This window comes from Mustela nigripes, chromosome 2 (genome assembly GCF_022355385.1).
Source record: "Mustela nigripes isolate SB6536 chromosome 2, MUSNIG.SB6536, whole genome shotgun sequence".
Taxonomy (NCBI): domain Eukaryota; kingdom Metazoa; phylum Chordata; class Mammalia; order Carnivora; family Mustelidae; genus Mustela; species Mustela nigripes.
In genome coordinates, this window is record NC_081558.1 from 93,291,692 (window position 1) to 93,304,031 (window position 12,340).

At 38.8% G+C, this 12,340-nt stretch overlaps 1 protein-coding gene across 1 annotated transcript in view; it reads left to right on the forward strand.

Moving 5' to 3' along the window:
• Positions 1 to 379: 379 nt before the first annotated feature.
• SLC35G2 (solute carrier family 35 member G2) overlaps positions 380 to 12,340 on the forward strand; it is a 44,263-nt gene continuing 32,302 nt past the window's right edge. Inside the window, exon 1 of the mRNA XM_059390979.1 lies at positions 380 to 720. The gene's annotated coding sequence lies outside the window, so the exon portion shown is untranslated. The remainder of the gene's footprint in view (positions 721 to 12,340) is intronic.

Here is a 12,340-nt window from a genome sequence, read left to right on the forward strand (position 1 = left end):
ACAGCCTTCCTGCTTGTCCTCTTGACCCATCTAGACCATTGCTTTTACGACCACGTCTGTTTCCAAGAGACTATATTTACTCCTCAGGGGATTGGGGTATATAAACCCAAACCCAGGAACCAGCTCTGCAATGTCAAGAAGACCCTTCCGTCAGAGACTTCATCGATAAAACGTCTGGTGGACTTGGGGATGCCCAAAGTCCTTCCCCAACCACGATTTAGGGATGCTAGACATATTTTAAAATATCTAAGCATCGACTTGCCGCTTCTAAACTCAAACAGAAAGCTTGAAACGGACTAAAGCTGCCTCCCTGCCCCCTTCCAGAAGACCACGTCACCCTGGCTGACAATCGATTGGCTCAGTCCTGCTGTCTCCGAGGGAGTAGGCTAAAGGGGTCCGGGCAGGCAGTTTCCTGGAGCCTTAGACCCTCCCATCGCGCGGGTAGGGGGAAGTCGCTCAGCTCAGGCACAAATCTTGGGCGTCTCTGGCGGTCTTCGACGCTGGCCGGGGCAGCGTTGGGGGGCGGGCAGCAGAGAGCGCAGGCGCAGTGTCCGCACCCGCGGCGCCCCCTCCACGCCCCGCCTGGCGGCCGCAGCAGCCCTGACCGCGTTTTTCCTGGCAAAGCGCACAGCAGCCACAATCCGCGTGGAGGTTGGACTAGGCGCGCGGTATTGGGCCCCCACCGAGGGCCGCGCGCACCTTCCTCGCCGTGGCACACAGGTAACTGGGCCCCGGAGTCAGGCGGCAGCGGCTGACCTGCGCCTTGACGCTGCCTGCCGGGCCGCCCCACCCGAGAGGAGTGAGAGCCGACCCCGATCCCCACACACCCACTTTTAGCCGTGGCTCCTAAGGGGCAGAGCCCCTCTTTGGGTTTGGGCGAGGCCCGGGGCGAACCACCCGCCCCCCTTTAAAAACCTTTGTAGGGGGTCTATGTTGGACGTCAGAAGCTCCGCGGTCCCCGCAGTTCCCTGCACTGCTTTCCTGGAGAACCGGGACAGTGGGTCAGGAGAATTAGCATCAACGAGGGCCCCTGCGCCCCCGTTTTCTGTCACCCGAGTACCTATAGGCCCTTCCTCAGCTTCCATAATAAAGGCTAGGGTTGTTGCTTTCCTCTGGCCCAGGAACCCACCCAGACAAGGGTGAGTCCCTGCAGCGTCAAGAGAACGGTTTCAAAAACAAACTTTAAAAATAGCTGGTTTTAGAAACATGGCCAAGAATTAGTATTTTTCTTTCTTATGTCTATGACTCTTGTACGCCAGTCTATATGGGTTGAGATTTTCATGGAGAATAAATGGTTTGTAGAAATTCTTCTCCGACGAAAGCCCAGGGCAAGGAGTAGTGGTGGAAGGGCCGGTTATTGCCAGGTATGCTGGCTAGAGGCGCAGGGGAGGTCCGCCAGCTTCCCCAGGTCTGGGGAGGGAAACACGAACCCTTTCTGAGTCTCTGGGCGCTGAAGAGTTTCTATATTGTGTGCACCCCTTTGGCCTCTTTCGGGAAGAGGAGGGGGATGGAAGAGTCGCGCAGGCCAGCTGGAGGAGACTCGTGTTGGGGCGAATGGGGCCCTGCATCTCTGTCCATGATTTCGCCGGGCTTGGCGAAGAGCGAAATGAAAATATTGCGACCGAGTAACGACTGAGGGTCCCGAGATAGCGCTGGGTGGAGAGGACTGGGTGCGGCTTTGGAGTAATTCTGCCTTAAATGATTTTGATTGGGGTTGCCCGTGTCCTTGGTGCTGAAGTAAGTGCCTCAACCGCCTTCGTAGGCTCACTTCCTGGACGCGGGCCTGCCTTGCCCTTGCCCAAAATGGCCCATCTCCAAAGCAGGTGCCAGAGTGGAGTCTGCAGACAGTGTAAACCTTTGTAGATGGGTTAGGTGCTGGTTTCCTGAAGATAAGGTGAGGGCAAATGTAGCTCTCCTCGTGGGTGCAAATAAAGCATATGTATAACAGGTTTGATTACCTACATGCAAGTACTCACGATGAGAAACATGAACTCTCATGCATGCATCTGTAGGATACTTGTATGTGTATATGCACACATATAATTTACATGTAAATATACTCATCCATTTTCAACACCATCACGTGCTACAAGTTACACTTTTTTTCAGAGCTTTTTTGTAATTCATTTTTTTGACACCTCTGGTTTTTCTGAATTCTTCAGAGCCACTCATTTTCACCATCATCTGTTCCAAAGCAACAGAACCTGCGGATTAAAGTGTTTGATATTATGCTGAGCAGTCAAGTGTTTATATATATTTTAATTCTACACAAAAATAGTTTAGAGATAAAATTTATGTTGATACAAAAAAATACTCTGTTTTAAGGGGCGCCTGGGTGGCTCAGTGGGATTAAGCCTCTGCCTTCCGCTCGGGTCATGATCTCAGGGTCCAGGGATCGAGCTCCACATTGGGCTCTCTGCTCAGCGGGGAGCCTGCTTCCCCCTCTCTCTCTGCCTGCCTTTCTGCTTCTTGTGATCTCTCTCTCTTTGTGTCAAACAAACAAATAAATAAATAAATAAAATCTTTTAAAAAATAAAATATTCTGTTTTTTAAAAATATTTTATTTATTTATTGGAGAGAGAAAGCTGGGGGGGGAGGCAGGGAGGGAGGGAGAAACAGACTTTGCACTGAGCCAGAGGCCTGATTCTAAGACAACGAGATCATGACCTGAGTGGAAGCTAGACACTTAACCAACTGAGCCACCCGGGCACCCCAATACAAAAAAATGTTCTTAAAGGAAGTTTAAACAAAAAGAATTTAATAGAGAACAATATGTAGATAACAATCTTATAGAAAGTTATAATCTGAAGAAAATATGACCAAGATATATCATAATGTTGGCAGTTTCAAATATACTGCTGGTATATGGTTTGTGGACTCCTTAAAGATTACATATGTATTTTTCAAAACATTAATATCTATGGTTTTTTTCCTATAAAATGTATACTTATCATAAGAAATTTATGTAATAGAGGAATGCACAAAACCAGAGAAGACCCTTATAAACGATTTTCTTGTAGGGGAACATATATGCATTTTAAATGGATCTTGCATTTGCATTATATAATTTATCATTAATGTCATTATTAAGGGTTGCATAATATTGCACTACATGGATACATCATAATTTATTTGTTTTTTTTTTTTAATTTTTTATTTTTTATAAACATATATTTTTATCCCCAGGGGTACAGGTCTGTGAATCACCAGGTTTACACACCTCACAGCACTCTCCAAAGCACATACCCTCCCCCATCATAATTTATTTAAATAATACCATAATAATGAACATTTATGTATTTCCAATTTTTTGCTATTACAATTCTGCAAATAACATATTTGAACAGATATTTGTGCACTTGTTTCATTGTATTCTTTGAACAAATTCCTAGAAGTGAAACTGTCAGTTCAGTAGGTAGGGACATTTTAGCGCCCAAAGCAAGAATCATCCCAGTAGTCCAACGAGCCGCCCCAAGTAGGGACATTTTAAACACATTGATTTATTCATTTATTTGTTCAGTTATTTCCTATCTCCACTCTTGTCTTATTCTTTACCATGTTCTCAGCATCTGCAACAGTGCTGGGTATAAATGTATTAATATAATATATATTGAAAGAACACTATTTCCAAATTGTGCTACAGAAAATGTGTACCAATATATACTACTATAAATACTGAATTAGAGTGTCAATGTTCTCATACTATCACCAAAATTAGTTTATTAGATGCTATTAATTTTTTAGAAGTATTTTCCAATTGGATAGTCAAAAAAGAACATATTTTCTCATATATACTAGTCATACTTATCTCTTCTTTTGTGAGTTTCCAGCCTTATTTTCTATTGGTGTGCTTATATTGTTTATTATTTGTAAGAGCTCTTGGTATAGTAAGAACTTTGTTACCTATGTTGCAATTTTTTCTTGATTTTTTTTATTTAAAAATTTTATGGTATTTTATGCTGTACAGAAAATTTCAATTTTTCTGTAGTCTAATATATATATATTTTTTTTTCTTTAATTTCTGGCATTTATTTCAGTATTTCACCCTTCTATATTGAAAGATAATCTGCCATTTTTTATGGTTTTATAAAAGATTATATTTTAAACTCTAGGTTATACTCCCATCTTCCTTTTTAGTTAGTTCATTGGTAGATGTAAAATTCCATTGAAGATTGCTTTGTAAGAAGTAGTTGTTTATTTTTAAGTCACATTTACAGAGGCTTGTCCTCTAAGAGAGGTAACATGTTACTCAGTTTGAACCCTTTAATATGATGTATTTAATTTCTAAATACTTAATGGAAGTATATTTCCTTAAAATGCTGTATAGTCTGTAGTATTTTTAAACTGTTAGTATGTAATCTCTTTAAAAAGGAGCTATTCTTTTTGTAGAGGTTTTTTTTTATAAGCAGAAAATATGACAAAGTCTACTTTTTAGTCAAATTAGGAATTCATGACATTGAAGTTCATAAGAATGTGCACACATAAGGTTGATCTAGTACCTTAAAGAGAACAAAAAAAAATTATATTTATATATAGGTGCCCCTGGATGGTATTTCTTAAACACTCCGATAAATCACAGTTCCAGGATGTTATGGACCACTACTATATCTTCCTTCTTATTTCATGTTTCTCCTGAAAAATTTTGATTATAAAATCAGGCAAAGTACCCTTCTTATCACCATACATATTTTTCCCTGCCATGCTGCCCTTAGCAATGATTCTCCAAGTAACTAAAGTGTCACACCAACAGTCACTGTCTGCCGGCCACTGTTCTGGGTGTGGGAAGGAGAATGGTAATCACTCCAGTATCTCTCCTTTCTCACTTTTCATCCATCTACCTTCAAGTCTAGACACAGGAAATAGCCTTCTACTTGGCAGGAAATGTCAGAGATAAGCTGAGGACACAGAGTTGTGGGGTTTTTTTTCTTCTTTTGTGGACCAAAACTTTGTTTTTCCCTATAAATTTTAATATACCTATATAATTTTAAAATTTTGGCTTATATAACATTGCCAAAGGTTAAATTGTTTATTCATTCTTTCTTTTATAGTCATTGCTGTAATAGAATTATACGTGACCAAGAGGCATATATAATGCTTTATGTGCACTTAGCACTATTTGATAGGTATATAGGAACTCAATTCATAAGCCTCTCATCTTTACTAAACTTCATTTAATAATTTCCTGACTGTATCAAAATCATTTGGTTTATAGCTTTTCCCTTTTATTTCAGACCCCAAATATCAGGAGCTTTACTGAACTCTGACTTTTGCTTTAAGAAGTTGATGAAGAAAAGTAGAAATATTAGGCAATTTCCCATTTTTTTGCCCTGGTCTCTGTGTAACTCTGGCTGAGCTCTTGCTCTAAATAGGGGTGAGAATCCCAATGGTGAATAAGGCTTCTGAAGTTGGTAGTGAACCAAAGCCAGTTACATTATTTCTTGGAGTCCCTTAAATTTGAGATCAGGAGTAGAAGATAGAGTCAGGTTGCAAAAGTGTGATAACCAGAGCTCAGCATCACAACTAATTAGACCAAGAATTAGTGGAGTCTGGATAAGACTGTGACTTTCTCCAGAGCAGGAGAGCTATGCCAGAGGACTTGTAGCATTTGTTGAGCCTGGTATTACCCCCTAGGACCTGGGGATACTGAGAAAAAGATAAGGACATATCTCTGTTCTTGGAATGTGAAACTTTATCAGGGGTTAGTGTTACATACACAGCTTACAGTGATACCACATGTCAAGGACTACAATAGAGTCCTGTAGAAAGTGTTCTTAAAGCCAGTGGAGGAACAGATTGTTCAGTGAGAGCCTCTCCAAGTAAGTCACTAGGAACATTGTGAGGATGTGTTTGGATATTTGCCAGAGATTTCTTTGTTGAGGGATAGTTGATGGCCTCAAGCAGGGCTGGAAGCTGAGGGTTTAGATTTGAAGCCTGGCTGCCATGTTTAGCACCTTTGTAAGCTTGGGCAAGTCACTGTACATGGTTGAGTTTCACTGAAATTTTTTTAAAGATTTTATTTATTTATTTGTCAGAGAGAGAGAGAGCACAAGCAAGGGGGAGCAGCAGGCATAGGGAGAAGCAGGCTCCTCACTGAGCAAGGAGCCCGATGTGGGACTTGATCCCAGGACCCTGGGATTATGACCCAAGTGAAGGCAAATGTTTAATCCAACGCTTAACTGACCGAACCATCCAGGCATCCTTTGTTCTTCATCTTCAAGATTGTTTTGGTTATTCAGGATTCCTTAAGTTTCCATATGAATTTTAGGATGGATTTTTTTTAATTAAAAAATTTTTTTAAAAAGAGATTTTTTCAGAAAAAGAGAGCGAGCGAGAGTGTGTGAGAGCACAGAAGCAGGGGGAACAGCAGGCAGAGGGAGAAGCAGGCTTCCCAATGAGCAAGGAGCCCAATGTAGGACTTGATCCCAAGGCCTGGGATCATGATCTGATACAAAGACAGATGCATTTTTGTTGCTGTTTTTTCTTAAGATTTTATTTATTTATTTGAAAATGAGAGAGATAGCAAGAGAGGGAACAAAAGCAGGGGGAGTGGGAGAGGGAGAAGAAGGCTCCTCACTGAACAGGGAGCCTGATGCAGGGCTCCATCCCAGGACCCTGGGATCATGACCTGAGCAGAAGGCAGATGCTTAATGACTGAGTCACCCAGGCATCCCATGAATTTTTTTTTTTAAGAGCAAATAATATCAGTGCCTCCCTTGTTAGAGTTGTTGTGGGATTAAGTAAAACATTACAGGTAAATTACTTGGTATAAGCCCAGTGTATAGTGGCCTAGTTTGTTTATTTTGCCTTTCTAGAGTTGCATGTAAATCACTCTGGACAAATGATTAATCATTATATTGTCAGAGCTTTCGATGGTAAATGGACTGTATAAACTCTGTGTCTTCTGACTCTGTATAATTCCCCTTATTTGGAATTTTCTCTTTTAAGATGGTCTAAATCCCAGCCTTCTGCTTTTTACCAATTCTCATACTATGCACAAACAAAACAGGCCTAGTCTGGCATTGTTCTGACTTTAGCTTTGTTCTTTAGTACTCTGATGTTAAATAAAGCAAACACATATTTAATAGTATGATTTCCTTCCTTTAATGTCTTTGGAACTTGCTGTATATGTTTTGTGGCATTCGTAACCATGTATTGTTTCTCCCCAGTGAACATGTACATTATTTTTATATCTTTTAAAAATTATTTATTTATTTATTATTTGAGAGAGAGCACCTGTATGTGTGCATGGGAGGCGGGGTAGAGGGAGAGGGGGGGAGAGAGTCTTAAGCAGAGTCTGGGCTGAATCCAGAGTCCGACATGGGGCTCTTTTTCACAACCCTGAGCGGAAACCAAGAGTCAGAGACTTAACCAACTGCGCCACCCATGTGCCCTGAACATGGACATTTTTTTAGGAGAAAATTTATGTCTTTTTAATCTTATCTTCTATAATATCTTAGATAGTGCTTTGCACTTCATGGCACTCAGGTAAATGTCGACTGAATGAAGGAATAAATGTGAACGCATGAAGCTGCCAGAATAGTTGGTGTGATCTCAGGCTGCTCCCATAGAAACAGAAACTCTGGAATAGGAGAGATTATAAAACCTGGCATATGTTCAGAGAAGAGTGGTTAAGATGGTGAGAAGACTGAAAACCACGATTACGCATGGAATAACTGAAAGAAAGAGAAGGTTTTCAGTTTGGAGAAGGAAAAAACTCGTAATAGGGTGGAATAATTTTTAAAAAAAGAGGTTTTCAGTTTGGAGAAGAAAAAAACTCACCATGGGGCACCTACAATAGGAATTAGTTCTGATATTGAAATGTTGTCGTGGAAGAAGGAATTAATTAGTGATCCTAGAGGAAATACATAGGAACAGCCTCTGGAAATTATATGGAGAAAGATTCTGACACAATGTGAAAAAATAATTTTCTGATAGAATGACTCTTAAGTGGATGCTATGATAGGGATGAGCTTCCTGTCATTGCAGGTGTTCAAACAGATTTGGTACTATCTGTTGGGGATGCTGTAGAGGATATGCAGATAGCCCCTGACTTAACAATGATCTGACTTACGATTTTTCAGCCGTATGATGGTGCAAGAGCCATATGCATTTATGAGAAACCATACTTCCAGTTTTGAATTTTGATCTTTTCCCAGGCTACCAATATGTAGTATGGTTCTCTCGGGTGATGCTGAGCAGCAGCAGGGAGCCACAGCTCCCAGTCAGCTACACAATCATGAAAGTGAACAGCTGATACAACTGTTCTGTTTTTCACTTTCAATGCAGTATTCAATAAATGAAATGAGATATTCAATACTTAATTATAAAATAGATTTTGTGTTAGGTGATTTTGCCCAACTGTAGGCTAATGCAGGGACATTTAAGGTAGGCTAGGCTAAGCTATGATGTTCTGTAGGTTAGGTGAGTTAAGTGCATTTTTGACTTACAATGTTTTCAACTTATGATGGATTTATCAGGATGTAGGACCATCATAAGTGGAGAAAGATGTATAATTATTTACAAAGGAATTGGAGTAGATGACTCCCCAAATCTTTTTCAAGTCTCATGGTCTTTAATTCTATGTATATCATTACATTATTATATATGGTTACCCTTTATTATATATACATATCAATGTATGCATTGTATAGGTATATATATAAAGATAAATATATTCATCATCTTAATAGTGCTTAAATTAATGAAGGGTAAAAATGATTTTTCAAAGACTTGATCTTGATTACTTAAAAAATATTACTAACATGTTTTTTCCTTGAGAACACCAGTTTGTAAAATATTATTCTGCATGAGCACTGTGTTCTTGAACTGCAATAAACAGTATAATAATGTTGTTGGCATCTCAGACACTGGGATGGTGCAATCAGTTAAGCATCTTACTCTTGATTTCAGCTCAGATCATGAACTTAAGGGTTGTGAGATCAAGCCCCTGGGGCTCTGTGGTCAGTACAAATGCTCAGTGCAGAGTCTGCTGGAGATTCTTCCCATTCCCTCTGTTATTCTCCCTTGTTCTTCCTCTCTCAAATGAATAAATCTTTAAAAAAATAATGTTAGCATCTCAAAAGCAAATAAATATCATTTCCGTTTCTAAATTAAAATGGCCTGATCCATCTAGCTGTTACCTTTTCCCAGTAAAAGTTTTTACTATTGGGGCACCTGGGTGGCTCAGTCAGTTAAGCATCCAACTCTTGATATCAGCTCAGGTCTTGTTATGTATCTTTAATCTTTAATTTGTGACAGTTCCTGATTCATTCCTTGTCTTTAATAACCTTGACATTTTTGAAAGTTCAAAATGCTTGTGTGCTCTCTCTCTCTGTTGCTCTCTCTCAAATAAATAAAATCTTTAAAACAAAACAAAACAAAGTTCAGGCCATTTTGTAGAATGGCCCTCACTTTAGGTTTGTCTATGTTTCTTTATGATTAGATGCAAGTTATACAATTTTGGCAGAAATATGGTAGAAGAGGTAGTGTGTTTTCAGTATATCTTATTAATAAAGATTTGTAGTTGATGTTAATTTTGATGACTTGATTAAGGTGATAACTTTTTCACTGTAAAGTTATTAATTTTCCATTTGTAATTAGTAAGCATTTTGTGGGGAGATACTTTGAGACTATATAAACATCCTGTTCTTCAACAAACTTTCAGTCACCTATTTTATGATTCTTGCTTGAAAAAATACGTACTATGATGACTGCCAAATGGCAATTTTTCCAGTTTCAACATTTATTTTACATTTATTACTTGGTATTTTGTTTTAAGAGTTTTCTCTTTTCTTTTTATTTGTTAATTCACTTATTTACACAAGCCTGGACTCTGTTTTATTCAATGGATTTTAATCCACTGTCATTATTGATTTCAGTGCTAAAATTGTCAGAGGTTTGGATGTTCAAATCCTGTTCAAGCTAGTTATTGTGTTCTTTGGACATTTCTATTCTATTCTTGGAGTACTTTCTGGTGTCAGATGTTTCCGGCTTATCTTGTTTCTCTTATTCTGACCCAACCATTTCAGTCATTTCAAAAGCTAATTTTCCTGGGAATGAATGGTTCCCGGGAGATCTGGGTGCTAGGTGTGGTTATTAATACTGGGGTGTCATTGATTTTAGACCATTTTAGCAGACAGAGCCAGGAAACTCACAAACACATATGGACATGCATCTATATCTATTTCTATATCTAGTCATCTATTCATATTAAAATCCATGAGTTTACTCTAATATCTTCAACTCCACTCCAACACCACAGGGTTCCTTCTAGTCTTCACTCTTTTTCTATTTGTAATTTCCTTTCTGATGATGAGAAATTTGGCCCTCATTATCTTTAATATTTAATTATAGGCTCATTCTCTCTTTATATAACTAATACCCTGGTCTCATGGGCCACCTTCTTTGCCCCAACTCCTTCTCAGACCCAGTCCTGCTGGCCTCCCTACCCCCCCAGCCTCCTCCCAGCCACACAACTAGAAAGTGGTAGAACAGGAAAAAAAATGCCAATTATTTGACAGATAGCCCCTTATTGGTCTTCAAGCTCAAGGGCATCTATTTGTGAAAATGCACCTGTGAAGATGCACATGGAAAAGGGGCCCTTGGGCTAGAAGGATGAAGATTTAACCAGGCAGAGTGGCAGTCCTCAGGGATGTCCCTTCTGTGAGAAATGGAGAATGAAGGGTGGAGGCAGCCAGATGCTGCCGCCTGCCAAGAACCACAATGAAGGAATTCTCCAAAATGGGTACGGTTCAGGGTTCAGTCAACCTCCTTCTCCAGTTCCACTAATATGCCACTGTGTTTTGTTACGATGTCTAGAACACATTCCATTTAACAGAAACATATCACTATGCTGTATTTGTAAAGAGGGAAATACTGCTTTTAAATTGAAATTCTCGGAGATGGATTGTAGTGTCTATTGTTTTAATGCTTACTTCATTTCCTGGTCCAGAAGATCAGAAATCTGTTTGTATTTTAGAAAACAGCATGAGGTCCATCTGTTCAGGTCATATTTTCCCACATTAACACAAAGATTTATGGAGTGTTAAACTTAGTAAGAAAAACCAATCATAGTTATATTATTTGCTGCCATTTGAATTGACATTTTTTTGTTAGCCATGAAAATATAGTAGTAAACACACATGTGCACAATGAATTAATTCTTTCAAACACCAACTATAATAAAGGAATCCTTCTTAGTTCATATAGTATTTCACCTTTGTTTTGGTTTGCATTCTAGACATCATCCATTCAAATTCTCTCCATGACACTGTTTATCCACAGTTTTGCTTCCAACAGAAGGCACAGACAGACATATAAGAGCTGTTTGGCTTCCTGGGTGACTATTTTGGTCTGACTGAAATACAGCGTAATTTTTTTTTTTCCTCTAATGAAAATAGCTTGATTCCCTCCCCTCCTCCCCGACCCCTCCAGTATATGAAATAAAGACACACTTAGGTAGAAAGCGAAACAAAAAATAATAAGAAAGTACTAAAAACCTGAAATTCTGCCATCCACAGTATAAATTGTTTTATATTTTAAAAAAGATACCATGAATACTCTTTTATGCCTTTCTTTTTACTTAGCAATGTGACATGAAATTTATGTTATTAAGTATACATATGTATTATCTTTTTGGATGACTGTATAATATTGGATTGATGTTTTCATTTTACCAGTCCCCTATTAGAGGATAATGAACTATTTTCAATTTTTTTATTGTGTAAAGAAAGCCATGATGAATATCTTTGCTTGCAATCTTTATGTACTTTATAGGGATCTCTTTGGGATATATTCCTCCTAGAAATGGCATTGCTGGGTCAAAGGGTTCATATATTTAACATTTTTATACATGTCGCTGGTAAAAGTAACTCTTAATGAGATGGATTATATATACAGTGCTTGTCCGTTTCAGTGATGGGACTTTGCAAAATCTCTTTTCAACTTTGTAGTAGCATTATATATGTGTGTGTGTATTCTCTAATAGACATTTAAGGGAGTGATTTTAATAAATCTAGGTATGCAGCTTAACCAACCAGGTGTTGTCAAGTTTTACTCAAAATATGATTTATGGTTTGGTTTGAAGCAAGATGATATTTGGTCCATTTCTTGTTTTTTCTTATTTGAGTTTAATGAATTATAGTAAATGGTATATGAGAGTGAGTTGTAATTTCCCTGAGTGATGTCTATAGTATGAAGAATCAGTTATGATTAAATGAAACCAAATTTGTAAAATTTTAATCTAATTCATGTGGCTTTTCCAGAAGTCTTGGCCTCAAGAGGGATTTCAGGCTTGGCTTTCTCGTGGATAAATAGCAAGAACAGTGTAAATGTAAGCAGG